The sequence below is a fragment of the Mus musculus genome, chromosome 5 (assembly GCF_000001635.26).
Source record: "Mus musculus strain C57BL/6J chromosome 5, GRCm38.p6 C57BL/6J".
NCBI classification, from domain to species: domain Eukaryota; kingdom Metazoa; phylum Chordata; class Mammalia; order Rodentia; family Muridae; genus Mus; species Mus musculus.
In genome coordinates, this window is record NC_000071.6 from 141,264,818 (window position 1) to 141,277,791 (window position 12,974).

General features: G+C 40.4%; 1 protein-coding gene and 1 pseudogene across 2 annotated transcripts in view; one reads left to right on the forward strand and one right to left on the reverse strand.

The window, feature by feature from the left end:
• Sdk1 (sidekick cell adhesion molecule 1) overlaps positions 1–12,974 on the forward strand; it is a 974,090-nt gene that overhangs the window by 23,321 nt on the left and 937,795 nt on the right. The window lies entirely within an intron of this gene.
• On the reverse strand, positions 2,764–8,810 carry Gm6433 (annotated as a pseudogene).

The following is a 12,974-nucleotide window of genomic DNA, read 5'->3' on the forward strand; positions in this document are numbered from 1 at the left end:
CAAAATAGGCTCAGAGATCCTGTCTCAAAAATAATCTGGAGAGTGATTGAAAACACACTCAACATTGTCCTCTGGTCTTCACATGCTCATGCATCTGCACACACACACACACACACACACACACACACACACACATACTGAGGTTTGATGCACATAATATAAAGTTAACCATTTTGAAATGAATCATTCGATAGCATTAGACACACACTGAGTATTATGCAGTAACTGCTTATATTCACCTCCTAAATCATCTTGCCCATTGACTAGTCCTTCCTTATTCTACCTCTTCCCCCATCTCTTAGCAACTACCAACTGGCATTGTGTGTATGGATTTACCTATTCTAAATAGTTAATGTAAATGAAGCAATGTCAAGTAAGGCTTTTTCTGTTGGCACCTGTCAGCGGGCATCATGTTTTGGAGGTTTGTGGATATCGTGTACACCAATCCTTCATTTCTGTTTATGGCTCAGTATTCCATTGTGTGGATGTAATACAACCTGTTTATTGATCTGTTGATGGACTTTGGCATTGTTTCCACCCTTTGGTCATTATCAATAACATTAATGTGCATGTTGATGTATTTGTTGGAATATTTGTTTCTCTTTCTGGTGTATTCCTGGCATTGAAATTTCTGGGTCATAATTTCATTTTTGAGTTAAAGTATTTTCTGGGAGCTGTAGAGATGGTTCAGCAGTTGTGAGGATTTGTTGTTCTTTCAGAGGACCTGGGTTCAGTTCCCAGCATCCACATGGTGGTTACCAATCATCCTTAACTCCAGCTCCAGGGAATCTGATGCCCTCTTCAGGCTAACGAGGGCAGTGGTGCATGCAGTACACATACATACATGCAAGCAAAACACCCATACACAGAAAATTTAATAAATACCTAAAGCCCCCAAATTTTCTGCTTATGATATATGCACTTGTGTCTGTGTGTTCATTTTTATATGTGTGAGAACGTGCATCCTTGCCAAAGTATGTGTATGGAACTCAGACAACAACCACAGGTACCAGTCCTTGCCCTCTACCCTGTTTGAGACAGTGTCTGTTGTTTATAGCTGCAGAAGCCAGAGTAGGTGATGTGCGAGCTTCAAGGGATTTTTTGTTGTTGTTGTCTCTGCCTCTCATCTTGCTGTAGGATGTTACTGCTTCCATCGACCTGTGAGTTCTTGAGATTTGAACTCATGTCCTCATTCTTGCAGACTAAGTACTCTATGTAGTGAGCCATCTTACCAGCCTTGCAACTCTTTTAGTAGCTACCAAACTGTTTTCCAGGGTGGCTTGGATAATCTTATATTCTTACCAGCAACAGACAAGAATTGTAGTTTCTCCATAGCCTTGACAAAATGTGTTTCCCTTTTTACATTATTCATCCTAGAAGATATGAAGTGGCATCTTACTGTGATTTTGATGTATTCCCACAATGATTAATGATGTGGAGCATTTTTATATGATTGTTGGCCATTTAGAAAAATGTCTATTCAAGTTATTTGCCTATTTTAAAATTATGTTGTTATTGTTGAGTCAAGGGAGTCCTTTACATACTTTGGGTGCTATGCCCACTATGTAAATATTTTCTCCTATTCTGTTACCAGTCTCTTGCTTATTCTTTCTGTATTTGTTTGCAAAAATTGGTGCTTTATTTCTTCTAGTTGTACACAGAAGTCATTTTATTTTATGCACAGTGTTTTTTTTATAGTTTTTTTCCCCAAAGTAACAGTGCAGTATGGAAATTTCATATTAGCACACAGAGATTCATATTCTTATCTTCCTCTGCCTCACTCTCTTTCTCCTTGCCTACAGTGTCGCGATACATGGATGTCCATGCTGTCTCCAGTCTTCTTATGCTGTCGAAAGTTCTCACTGAGCCTTGTCACATGTAGGGAGTTTAACACTTGTGCCAATACTGCTCTGGAATAGGTTTGTGGAAGTGCTACTGTTTTTACCCGAGGCTTAGAGTCTTTTATACATTACATTCTCAAAAGGAACTCTGCTAGTTTCTCTTTTACCGCTCTCACTACATTACATCATTTCTTTATTCTTGCAAAGATCGGTCATGAAGAGCACAGTTTGCCTCTGATCCTGGCACTCGTGCTTTTAAAAACTCCATAATTTGGCATTTAATATGCCAAATATAATGAGGTATCTGCTCCTCTTACCGGGTTTATCTCCAGATATTGTATTATCTGTAGTTAAAAAAGAGAAGAAAAGAAAAGAGAAAAGAAAAGAAAAACACCCCTAGGCATTGAGATAGACTACCACTGTGGGTTTAGTTTCTTGCTCATAGAACTTTGAGAAGGATCTGTGGCACACTAGGGAACAGTGGCTCTCTCCTGTCACAGCCTTCTGTGACCTGTAGTCAGCTCGCTCACAGCTCACTGTGTCTCTAGCAGCAGTAGTTAGAGAGTGACTTAGATCACGTGAAGTTGAGCAACTGTTCCTGGCTATCCCTCCCCTTTATTGTGTTTCCCTCTTGTCTTTGCTTGCATAGTTCCTCTGTTGAAGCAGCAGTGCAGGTACAGTCTCATTCACAGGTCCCTGATTCTTGTTCTGTGAAGATTCACAAACCCACCTGTTTTGATATCTGCTCCTTGAGACCAGAGGTTGTCTTTCTTAGCGCCTGTTCTTTACTGGAAGCTCAGTCATTAACAGGTGAGTTCAAGTGACTTCATATATCTTGTTTTATACTTATTTCTCCTCTTTCTTTTAAAGTCTTTTTTTTTTCAGCAGACTTAATTCTTTTATTTTTCTCATGTAAAAACCCTTATGCAGTAGCCACAGCTGGAGCCTGGGTCCTCTGAACAGAGACTCTGGTGTGGGTTTTCACAAGATGATCCATGAATTCCTGATAAGGAGACTTGGTGGAAGACAGTCTCTTTCCAGAGGTCGGGGGTCAGGTAGCTGTAAGTCTTGGAGATGGCATCAAAGGTGGCCTTAGCAAAGTTGCCCAGGGTGGCAGTGCAGCCTCTGGCTGAAGTGTAGCAGTCATCTATACCGGCCATCATCAGGAGCTTCTTGGGCACAGGAGCAGAGACAATGCCAGTGCCTCTGGGGGCAGGGATGAGACGCACCAGCACAGAGCCACAGCGGCCTATCACCTTGCATGGAACAGTGTGGGGCTTGCCAATCTTGTTCCCCGAGTAGCCTCTCTGCACAGAGACGATGGCCAAGATGATGGCTCCTCGGATGGCAGTGGCAACCTCCTTGGAGCACTTAACACCAAGACCAACGTGACCATTGTAGTCCCCAATCGCGACAAAAGCCTTGAACCAGGTCTGCTGGCCAGCCCAGAGTCTGCTTCTGCACTGGCATGATTTTCAGAATCTCATCCTTTAGGGACGCACCCAGGAAGAAGTCAATGATCTCAGACTCCTTAATAGGCAGGGAGAACAGGTAGATCTCCTCCAAGGACTTGATCTTCATGTCCTTAACCAGGTGGCCCAGCTTGGTGACGGGGATCCACTCCTTGTCTTCAGCTTTACCTCCACGAGCCCCACGGCCTCGACCACGGCCACGGCCTCGGCCACGACCGCGGCCCCTAAGACCGCTGCCGAATCCTCCACGGAAGCCGCCGCGGCCTCCTAATCCTGGGCCCCCGGGTCCTCCGGGCCCTCCCGCTGCACCGGCGTCATCCGCCATTTGGTGTTTTCCCAAAGAAGAAGAACTCTTTTAAAGTCTTACATTTAAATATTTCCCAGATTTCATCCTTAGCGCCCCCAACCCAACATGTCATCTCATCTTATCTTTGTCAGCTGTCATTCCTAAACACATGACTCAAAGGCATCTCCTTATTCCAGGTTTGAGTGTAATTACTGCACTGTACCGCAGACTCAGCACCTCCTTACCATCAGCCTCTGTATGCTGGCTCTTACAGCAGCATTCCAGGATCATCATAGGCTGAGCTATATATTTCCTGCTCTACTATGGTCTCTCCGGGATTCACTTGGTGCTTCCAGGATGCTGGCTTCCTAGTAGTTCACTCCTTTCTCCTCATCGTATCATGCTGGCTTTAACAGTTTTGAAGGTTCGTTTATCTCCAAGTGCTGCCACTTCATCTTCCCTTCTCCTTTTCTCACCTCCAGCCAAGGCAAATTCTAGCTCACCAGCCTAGTTACGGTTCAGACACCTTGGCCTCCTGGCAGCCTTTGCTAGTTTCTATGCCCTCTACACCAAGAGCTGCCCCTGCAGTGCTCAGCTTCTCCCTGTTTTTACCTTCCTCAATGTAGACCGTGAACATCAGGAGACAGGATCATGGTATTCGTTGTCATGTCTCTACATCTGGCACAGTCCCTGTGAATGTTCATTAGATGGATAGACAAGTACACTGTATAATTTTCGTTTTTTTTAATCACTGTTTCGACTGGTGCTTCTTAAATTTCTATAATTTGATGTAAACGATGGAAAGAAGCTATGTGGCAACACTGGTCAGTGTTGAGGTAGATTATAAAAGACTTTCAAGTTCTAGGGAGAAACCCATTTCCATGCCCATTCCTATTATTGGTTACAACCATTCTTTGTGATTATAAAACTGAAGTTCCCATTTCCTTTCTGCGTCTTAACAGTGATCACTCTGTTGTCTAGAGGCCACATGTGTTCGCTTTCATGTGACTCCTTCATCTTCACCCTAGCAATGCAGGGTATACTGAGTATTTCTGACTTTTATATTAGGATGGGAAAACTCTTTTCCTAAAAGGTCCAAAGAGACCCAACAGGATACATTCTCTATATATTTTCAGCCTGTTTCACCACAGTACACAGGGACAAGATCACATTGTAGTCATAAGTTCTAGTTTGAAATAGGGCAGTTTTGAATCTGCCTATCACAGCCCCTGTAGTTTACTGGTGTATCATAGCAGTGAAAGGTTATGCTTCAGCCAATTAACCATCTCCTTCCTTGGCAGGGTATAAATTACTTTTCTCTTTGCTGGAACAAATACCCAACAAAAGTAGTTTGAGGCAAGGAGGCTTTATTTTGGCCTGTGGTTTAAGAGCAGAGAAGTCCATCATGGCGGGTAGGCAGTGGCAAAAGCAGATCCAGATGTGAGATGTGGCAGCTGGAGCATAGAGCAGCTGTACCGTCACGTTCCACTGGCAGTCAGGAAGGAGAAAGGTAAGAGATAGCACTTGCTTTCTCCCTTTCCCTTATTCATTTAATCTAGAAACCCAGACAGGGATGGTATTATGCTGTCAGGGTGGGCCTTTCTCCCCACTTAGCTTCTCTGCACACACCTTCATACATGTCCCAAAGTGTTAGGAGAATCTTAATCCAAGTAGAGAATGAAGAGTAACCATTACATGGGGTCTCTTTGGAGTTGATCAACTTTCCTTTCTGATGTCATAGACTCTATATGACAAGCATCATGTCACACGATGTGACATGTGATGTTGCTTGAGGCAAGAGAATGTTTGTATGTACATGGACTCATCTCAAAGTCTAGAGCTTATGATTCCAGGGGCTCATGGCTCCTGCTTTTCTCTGACATTTCAGTGTGAGGTTAGGTTTTTGTTTTTGTTTTTGTTTTTTGCCACCTGTCTTGACCTCTCTTAGACTTGAAGTCATTGAGCAAATTGTTTAGGTTGTAGTAGAATTTAAAAGATGTAAGCTTTTTATTAAAATGTAGGAAAAAGAACACAAATAGTATCACTTGGTAAATTTTGCAAAAATAGATGCATAGTTCATAACCAAATAAAAACTTTAGACCATGCACCGGTGCCTTAGAAGTCTGCCTACTATCTGACTCTGAGAAAGCAGTATTTTATCCACCTTTTAATTTAAATTTTCAGCCTGTTTAATCCTCTTTTCACTACTTTTAAAATCTTTTATTTGAGAAGTAGATCCAAAAAGCTAATCCGTAGGCTGTTTTGGAGCAAGGGATCAGAGTAGATAGGAGCTAGCTCAGACGCTTGTATACTGCTGAGAAGGGGCCTCTTATCAAAGCTGGAGGGGCTGGAGGCCTTCTCAGTAATCTGAAATAAACTCCCCCTGTAACTTTAGTTATAAAACAGACATTGCACTGAGAGCAATAGTAGACTCTTACCTTTACTGTTAAAATAGAAACTGAAAAGCACTTTTAGAAAAGTCATCCTAATGAGGTCTATTTGAGGTGGCTGCTGGCTTTTATATTTTATTTTTATGATCAGCATTTCTAGTTTTTCTTCAATAACTTTATTAAACCTGTACCTAGGCAAAAAGAAGTTACACAGCCCCTTTCTCAGGCTTAATCTGTTTTCATGGAGGGTAACAATGTCTTATTTGAACTTTTGTTTTTCACCAGAGAACAAGCTTTAGGAAACTGCATTCTGTACTGGGACCCTGGGTATTCACATGCCTCTATCATCACTATTGTCAAAGGTCCTGGGCTTTACAGAAGGACAAACCCTAATGTTCTCTGCCCTACCACTTGCTCACCAGACAGAGTCTCACAGACACTCTCACGTTCTACTGGGGAGAAGCAGGATTTTATAACCTTGGCCTTTATCTTATATGTTAGGCACACTAAGATTCGTGATCTGAGCATTAGTTAGCCTGTTCCTAATTGCATGATCACACCACTCCTATGCTTTTACACGTACTATGCCAAACTGTACATGTAGCATGTGTACATATATGTGTGCGCACATGTATGTGTGTGTATGTGCATGTGAGTGTGAATGCAGTGTCCACAGAATCTAGAGATGCCATACCTCCTGAAGGTGGAGTTATAGGTAGTTGTGAGCTGCCCATTGTGGGTGCTGGGTATCAAAAATATCCTATGCAAGAGCAATATAAGCTCTTAACCACTCTACAATCACTCCAGTCCTGTAGCTTCTTAACCCATTTCTCCATATGCCTTTAAACCTCAAGGATTGTTTATATTTTTAATTGATACAGAAGTTTTTCTTAGTATTCTCAATATATTCAAATAATACCTGCCTAAGAAGAAAAATATATGTAATTTTGAAAAGTTAAAGCATTCTACTTAAAATTCTTTTTTTTCTTATAATAAGCTTTTGAAAAGATTCTTATGTAATACCAGTTTCCAGAGACCAAAATGATGATTTTAATTATAGACAATAGAATATTAAAAATCATTTCTATTATAGAACTGTCTAAAAGATTAAAAGAGTATATCAACAAAACAAACCATCTCCTTATATAAAATTATTGATATTGCCAAATATGATACCTTTATACATCTGTCTGAAATATAGGATATGAGTTGCTGAATAATGCCATGAATTTCTTTAAAAATACATAAATGGTCTTTAGGCCTTTGAATTTCTGGCATTTTACTCAATCTTTTGCTTGAGCAGGAAAATATTCTGGGTTGTTGTTACAATAGAAGTCATAGGGCTTTAGAAAACATGAGTAGGCTGTGTGAATCCAGTGTGCTCCACGAGAACTCAGGGCTGTCCAGTTGTACTTGCTTGTACCCGGGATGCATTATCATTATTGGTGGTAGGGAAATAATAAGCAAAAGAGCAGAATTATATGCAAATGTATTAAATAGTAAACTGGATCATATCGTTAGTATTTTGTTCTTCAGTGACTTAGGTTTTATGATATTTCTTTCTAAAGAAAGAAAAATAAAGCATTTGATTTGAAAACAGCCATTGGTATGTTTTGATAAATATGTCTAGGAATCTTTCTGTGCCTTTGTACACATGTGTGTGCACACAGACACATAGGACTGGGGAGATAGCTCATTTAGTAAAGTACTAGCGGTATAAGATTAAGGACCTGAGTTTGGATCCCTAGTACCAGAGTGGAAACATGAGGATCCATGAGACTTGCAGGACAGGCAGCTCATCTAATTGGTGAACTCCAAGTTCAGTGAGAGACCCTGTCTCAAAATTATAAAGTGGAGAGTGATTGAGGAAGATGCCCAGTGCTCTGGCCTCTAAATGCTCATGCACACACGTGACCACATAGATACACACACACACACACACACACACACACACACACACACACACACCACTCTACACCACACATGAGTTGCTAATGAGTCGAATGACATTGTATGTTGTTTGTAATTGCTCATTCAACAATATCAGATTTCAATTCTGTAGGTAGACATCATTTTTCATGTGTTGAATACTCCTGCACTGTGAGTTTTGTTTACTTGGATGTTAATACTCTCTGAAGTTGCTGTAGTTCTTTTGTAATCATGATTGATGAATATGGTTAAACAAACCATCTTCTTCTGTTTGACTGATACTCAGTTACATCAAATACCTTGCAGTAGGATTGCTTGGTCATAGAGAGTGCTCATGTTGCTCTGTATCACAATTGCACTTCAGAAAAAAGGGTTAACCTATATTTACATTAAGTCCCTTGTGGATCTGAGGAAGTCATGAGTGAATGTGTATTGTTCCCACGTCAAGGACCCAATGGCTCAGACCTGTGGGAATGGAAAAACCTCCCCTGTCCCAGTCAGGCTCAGAATTGGCAAAGCCTTCCTCTGTTTCAAGTTTGAGTGTTGGCAATGTGTGGAAACACCAGCAACTACAGCTTTCTCCTCTGGGAAGTTTATGGCTTGAGACTGCTCTTCTCAGAGACCTTCTACCAGAAACTACCTAATGCCTCCTCTCATGCTGCACATAAACACACGGGTTCCACGTTGTTGCCCCATCAGAGTGAGCACACCCTACCTGATTCTATTGCGCTCTCTCTCTCTCAATTTCCTAATCACTCCAGTTAGGTCAGTACTGTAACCCCTCAGGTTGTGGTGGTCCTTTTAGAAAAAAGGACCTTCTTACCAAGGCTGCTTTGATAGATTAAAAAAAAAAAGTAAGTCATAAATCTATAAAAGAGTGGTGATATCCCCCCATGTTTCATTCATTCAAAGTTTTATAGCTTCCACTTTTTATCACAAAAATGTAAATATATATATATATATATATATATATATATATATATATATATATACAAACACACATATATATACACTAGTTTCATTTCTTTTCTTATAAAATCTTGACATAAAACAACTTAAGGGAGAAAGAAGTTTATTTCCGTTTACAGTTCTAGGTTCAGGTCTACCACTGTGAGGAACTCAAGGCAGAAACCTCAAGTCAAGAGCAGAGAGAAATGTGTGTTTATTTGCTAGTTTGTGCTCAGCTCTGTTTCTTTCCTACAATTTAGGAACCCCTACCTAGGGAATGGTGTCACCCACAGTAGCCTTGCTGTTCCTACATCTACTAACTTACTGAGAAACCCCCTACAGACATCTAAGGATCAACCCAGTGTAGACAGTCTGTTCTTGTGACATTTTTCCTAGGTGACTCTAGATTGTATCAAGCAGACAGTTAAAGCTTATCTCACAACAAGCAATGGTAATGTGAGCACTCTTCACCCAGCTTCAGGAATTTTCGAGTCATAGCTGAACTTTTCTTCTTTTCTTTCCCTCTCCCCTCCTGTCTTCTCCTCTCCTCTCCTCCCCCCTCACCTCCTCTTCCCTCCCCTCCCTTCCCCCTTTCCTTCTGGCCTCTCTGACTGTCTGTCTTTGTCCCACCCGGTTCTCCTTCTCCCATGTTATGAGGCAAGTTTTAGAGATACTATCATTTAATTCATGATATCCTGTTCTTATTTCCATCCACTTGTTTATTGCTGGGAGTGGGTAGCTTTTAATGTACTATTGGGCACAAAATGGTTATATATTTTAATTTAATAGTGAGCTAATTGATTTTCTTTCTCTGGGCATATAGCAATTGCATTAGTGTGGCTTAGCACTAGAGTTTAATAGGTGTAAGCTATTAGATGAGAAGATAATGCTCCATTCTAGGAAAGTAACCAGGCTTTGTGCTGTTCAGATAAGGCTGCTGCACTTGGTCTTGGTGTGACATTTTAAGACACTGACAAATGAGCGCGTGCAGAAGACTGACCCAGAAGGAGTTGGAGGTTGGTCAAGGGAGGCAGGTGGGGGTCTTTTGCTTAGAATACAGAATTGAGCAAAGTGCTGAGTATGGGATGATGACTGCCCCATGCATGCAGGATGGCTTCAGAGAGAGCAGGAAGATGCTTAAGTGGTATTTCCTCTGATCTCTGAGTCAAAGCCTCCCTCGGGGTTCACCGGTGGTGCTTGCATATGGCTGAGGGAAGCACGGGATTAGTTTCTGACGGAAGTGGTGCTTTTGGTTTCCAGGAAACCTGTGTTAGGCTTAGCAGGTTTTGCCTCCATGCCCATTTTGCCAAAGAAAGTCTTAACTTTTGAGATAGAAAAGTGTTTGTGCTTTTGTGTTTTTTTTTGTTTTTTGTTTTTTTTGCTTTGCCTAATAAAAAAATGGTTTTCACAACTGAAAAATAATTTCAATTGAGAGATAACCTCTGTAGGCCCAGAATCCAGTGTCTGTAGTTTCAAACTAATAGTAATTATAGAAGATTCTGATAGCAAAGTTTACCACTCCTTTGGAGGCAGAACCGGACCTAAGTACATAGACCTTTATTTATCCTACTTGTTGTTAATATTCATATATTTCTTTGTAGAAATAGTAATGTATTTGATTTGGGTGTTTCTTCCATGTCCCAGAGGGTGTTATGTAATGCTGTAATTACTCCTCTAAAACTCAGAGTCCTGAGTTCTGAACACTCCTGGCCCAAAGGGTGTTTGTACCTATAGCTGTTGCTTTCTCATGCAGAGTGGTACACAGTGTATTTTGATGCCTGATCACTATGCACATGTAAAATGAGGATGATAATACTCTTGCTGTCCCCTTAGAGGCTGTGAAAATGAGATTATTATGTAAAGCAGATGCAGAATAGGATTGCCTAAAAATAACACGTTACTTGCATGGTCTTATTCGGTACATGTTTAAGCTTATTTCTAAGGATCATTGTAAGTACCTGGGTGCGGTGGTTCATACCTGTAACACCAGCATGTGGGGAGATGGGCTGTGAGTACTGCTGTAAATAAGTTCAAGGCCAGCCTATGCTCCAGAGTGAGTTTTTGTCTTAAAAATAATAATTGGGAAGAAATATGTTGAAATATTTGTTTTAACTATTACAACTTGGACAAAGATACATCTTCCAAAAGCAAAATGACAAATGATATTTCAAAAATATTTTTATTTTATCCAATCTGGTCGATGTGTTATAGTGTTAATTTTGAGTTATTTGGGATGAAGTAATTTAGCATGAAACAGTATTCGGCCTATTTTAGGGTCTGCATTTATGAGCTCTTAGACTATGCTTTTAGCCATATAGTTGCTTGTAAATGATGACGGTGATTTCACTTTAGATCATGCTAATAGTGTGTTGAAAGGGGTCTAGGTTGCTTTTGTTTGTAGAGCAAGACCCAGACTTCATAGAAAGGAAGCTAGCATGGTTTTAAAAAATACATAGCAACAGAAACTTACTAGATTAAAAACTCAACAGCAGAATGTATTATGTAAACGTATTCTTCAATCTTTTAGCCAAAGAAAACTAAGGTTAATGTTTGTGTCTCAGAAACTCTATTTATATGTCGGAATGTTTTCTAAAGAGCATGCAGATGGCTCATATGCTGTTTCGTCCATGGATCTTTTTACTTATGCATCTTAGAGATCTTTGGCTTGCATATTACAGATCATCACTTTTAAATGACTTTGTACCATTTCATGTGTATTATAACCTTTGTATAGTACATACGCTATACTTCAACTTCAGGTTGTTTGCTTTTAACTACTAGAAACAATTATTCATGTGGGTTAATTTTTTGTAAGAAAATTCAAAATGTCGATATACAGCATAGAAACAATGTATATGTACACTTGAGTACTGAGTTATCCAAATGACGGATCTCATTGGTGGATATTTTTACTGTGTTCATGAATACCATTCATCCTTTACCTTCTTTCTACCAGGCATTATCTAAGTAGTATAATTTTAATATAATCAGTATTACTTTCTTCATTTAAATGAATTCATATTTTGTCAACCATAATAATTTTAAATCTGAAATGATAATCCTGTGTGTCATCCTGTAGAGATTGACTGTTCTGTGTGTATCTAGGCCGTAGGCTCTATACCTCCTGGATCCCTCCACAGGACAGTGCACTGACTTGGTGGAGGAACAGGCTATTTTCTTGCTCCCATTATTATTTTTTTTGTTTCTCCCTTCCTTCTTCTCTATCCTACACAATGCCCCTCCCCCATGGTGTGTGTGTATGTGTGTGTGTGTGTGTGTGTGTGTGTGTGTGTGTGTGTGTGTGTTTACTTGCCGGAGCTCACGAATAGATATCAGAAGACAACTTACACGGTTCTGTTCTTTCCTTCTGTAGTTTGAGTCCTGGGGATTGAACTCAGGAAGTCTGGCTTGTCAACAAGTGCTTTTACTTACCAGCTCCCTTCTTTTGACCACTGTGGGAAAGAACAGTTCCTTATTTATAGACTTTTTCTTTTTTAAAAAATAACTTTTCAAAATGCTATTCACATACCATAAAACTCACCGGTTCACTAGTTTTTAGTATGTCTGGAAGTGTATAGTCATAACTAGACCTAAAACACTTTCAGCTCCTGTCAAAGGAACCTTGCAGAGCCGACTTGTTGTTACCTCACGTCCTCCCACCCAGCCTGGGGAATTGCTAGTCTGCTTTCTGTTTCTATAGATGTGTCAGTGTGAACGTCTCACAGATGAATTTGTCCTTCCGGTCTTGCTTCTTTCACTTAGCTGGTTTTCAGAGCCCTCTATGCTGTAGCATGTGTCAGCGTTCCAGTCCTCACTACTTATGTAGACCACTGTATGGATGGCATCACATCTTGTTTATTTATTAACACTTGAGCAAACATGGGAATTATTTTTGTTTCTATTTTTAGGACATGTCTGAGGATGTATATTTATATGTGTACATGTGAATGTACAGGTGCACATGTGCATGTGTGGAGGCCAGAAGTCTTTTTCAGAAACACTGCACGGCCCCTTTAATATAAAGCATTTCATCGCCCTGGAACTCAATAATAAGGCCAGGGTGACTAGCTAGTGAGCCCAGGAATCCTCTGTGTCTGCCTTCCCTATT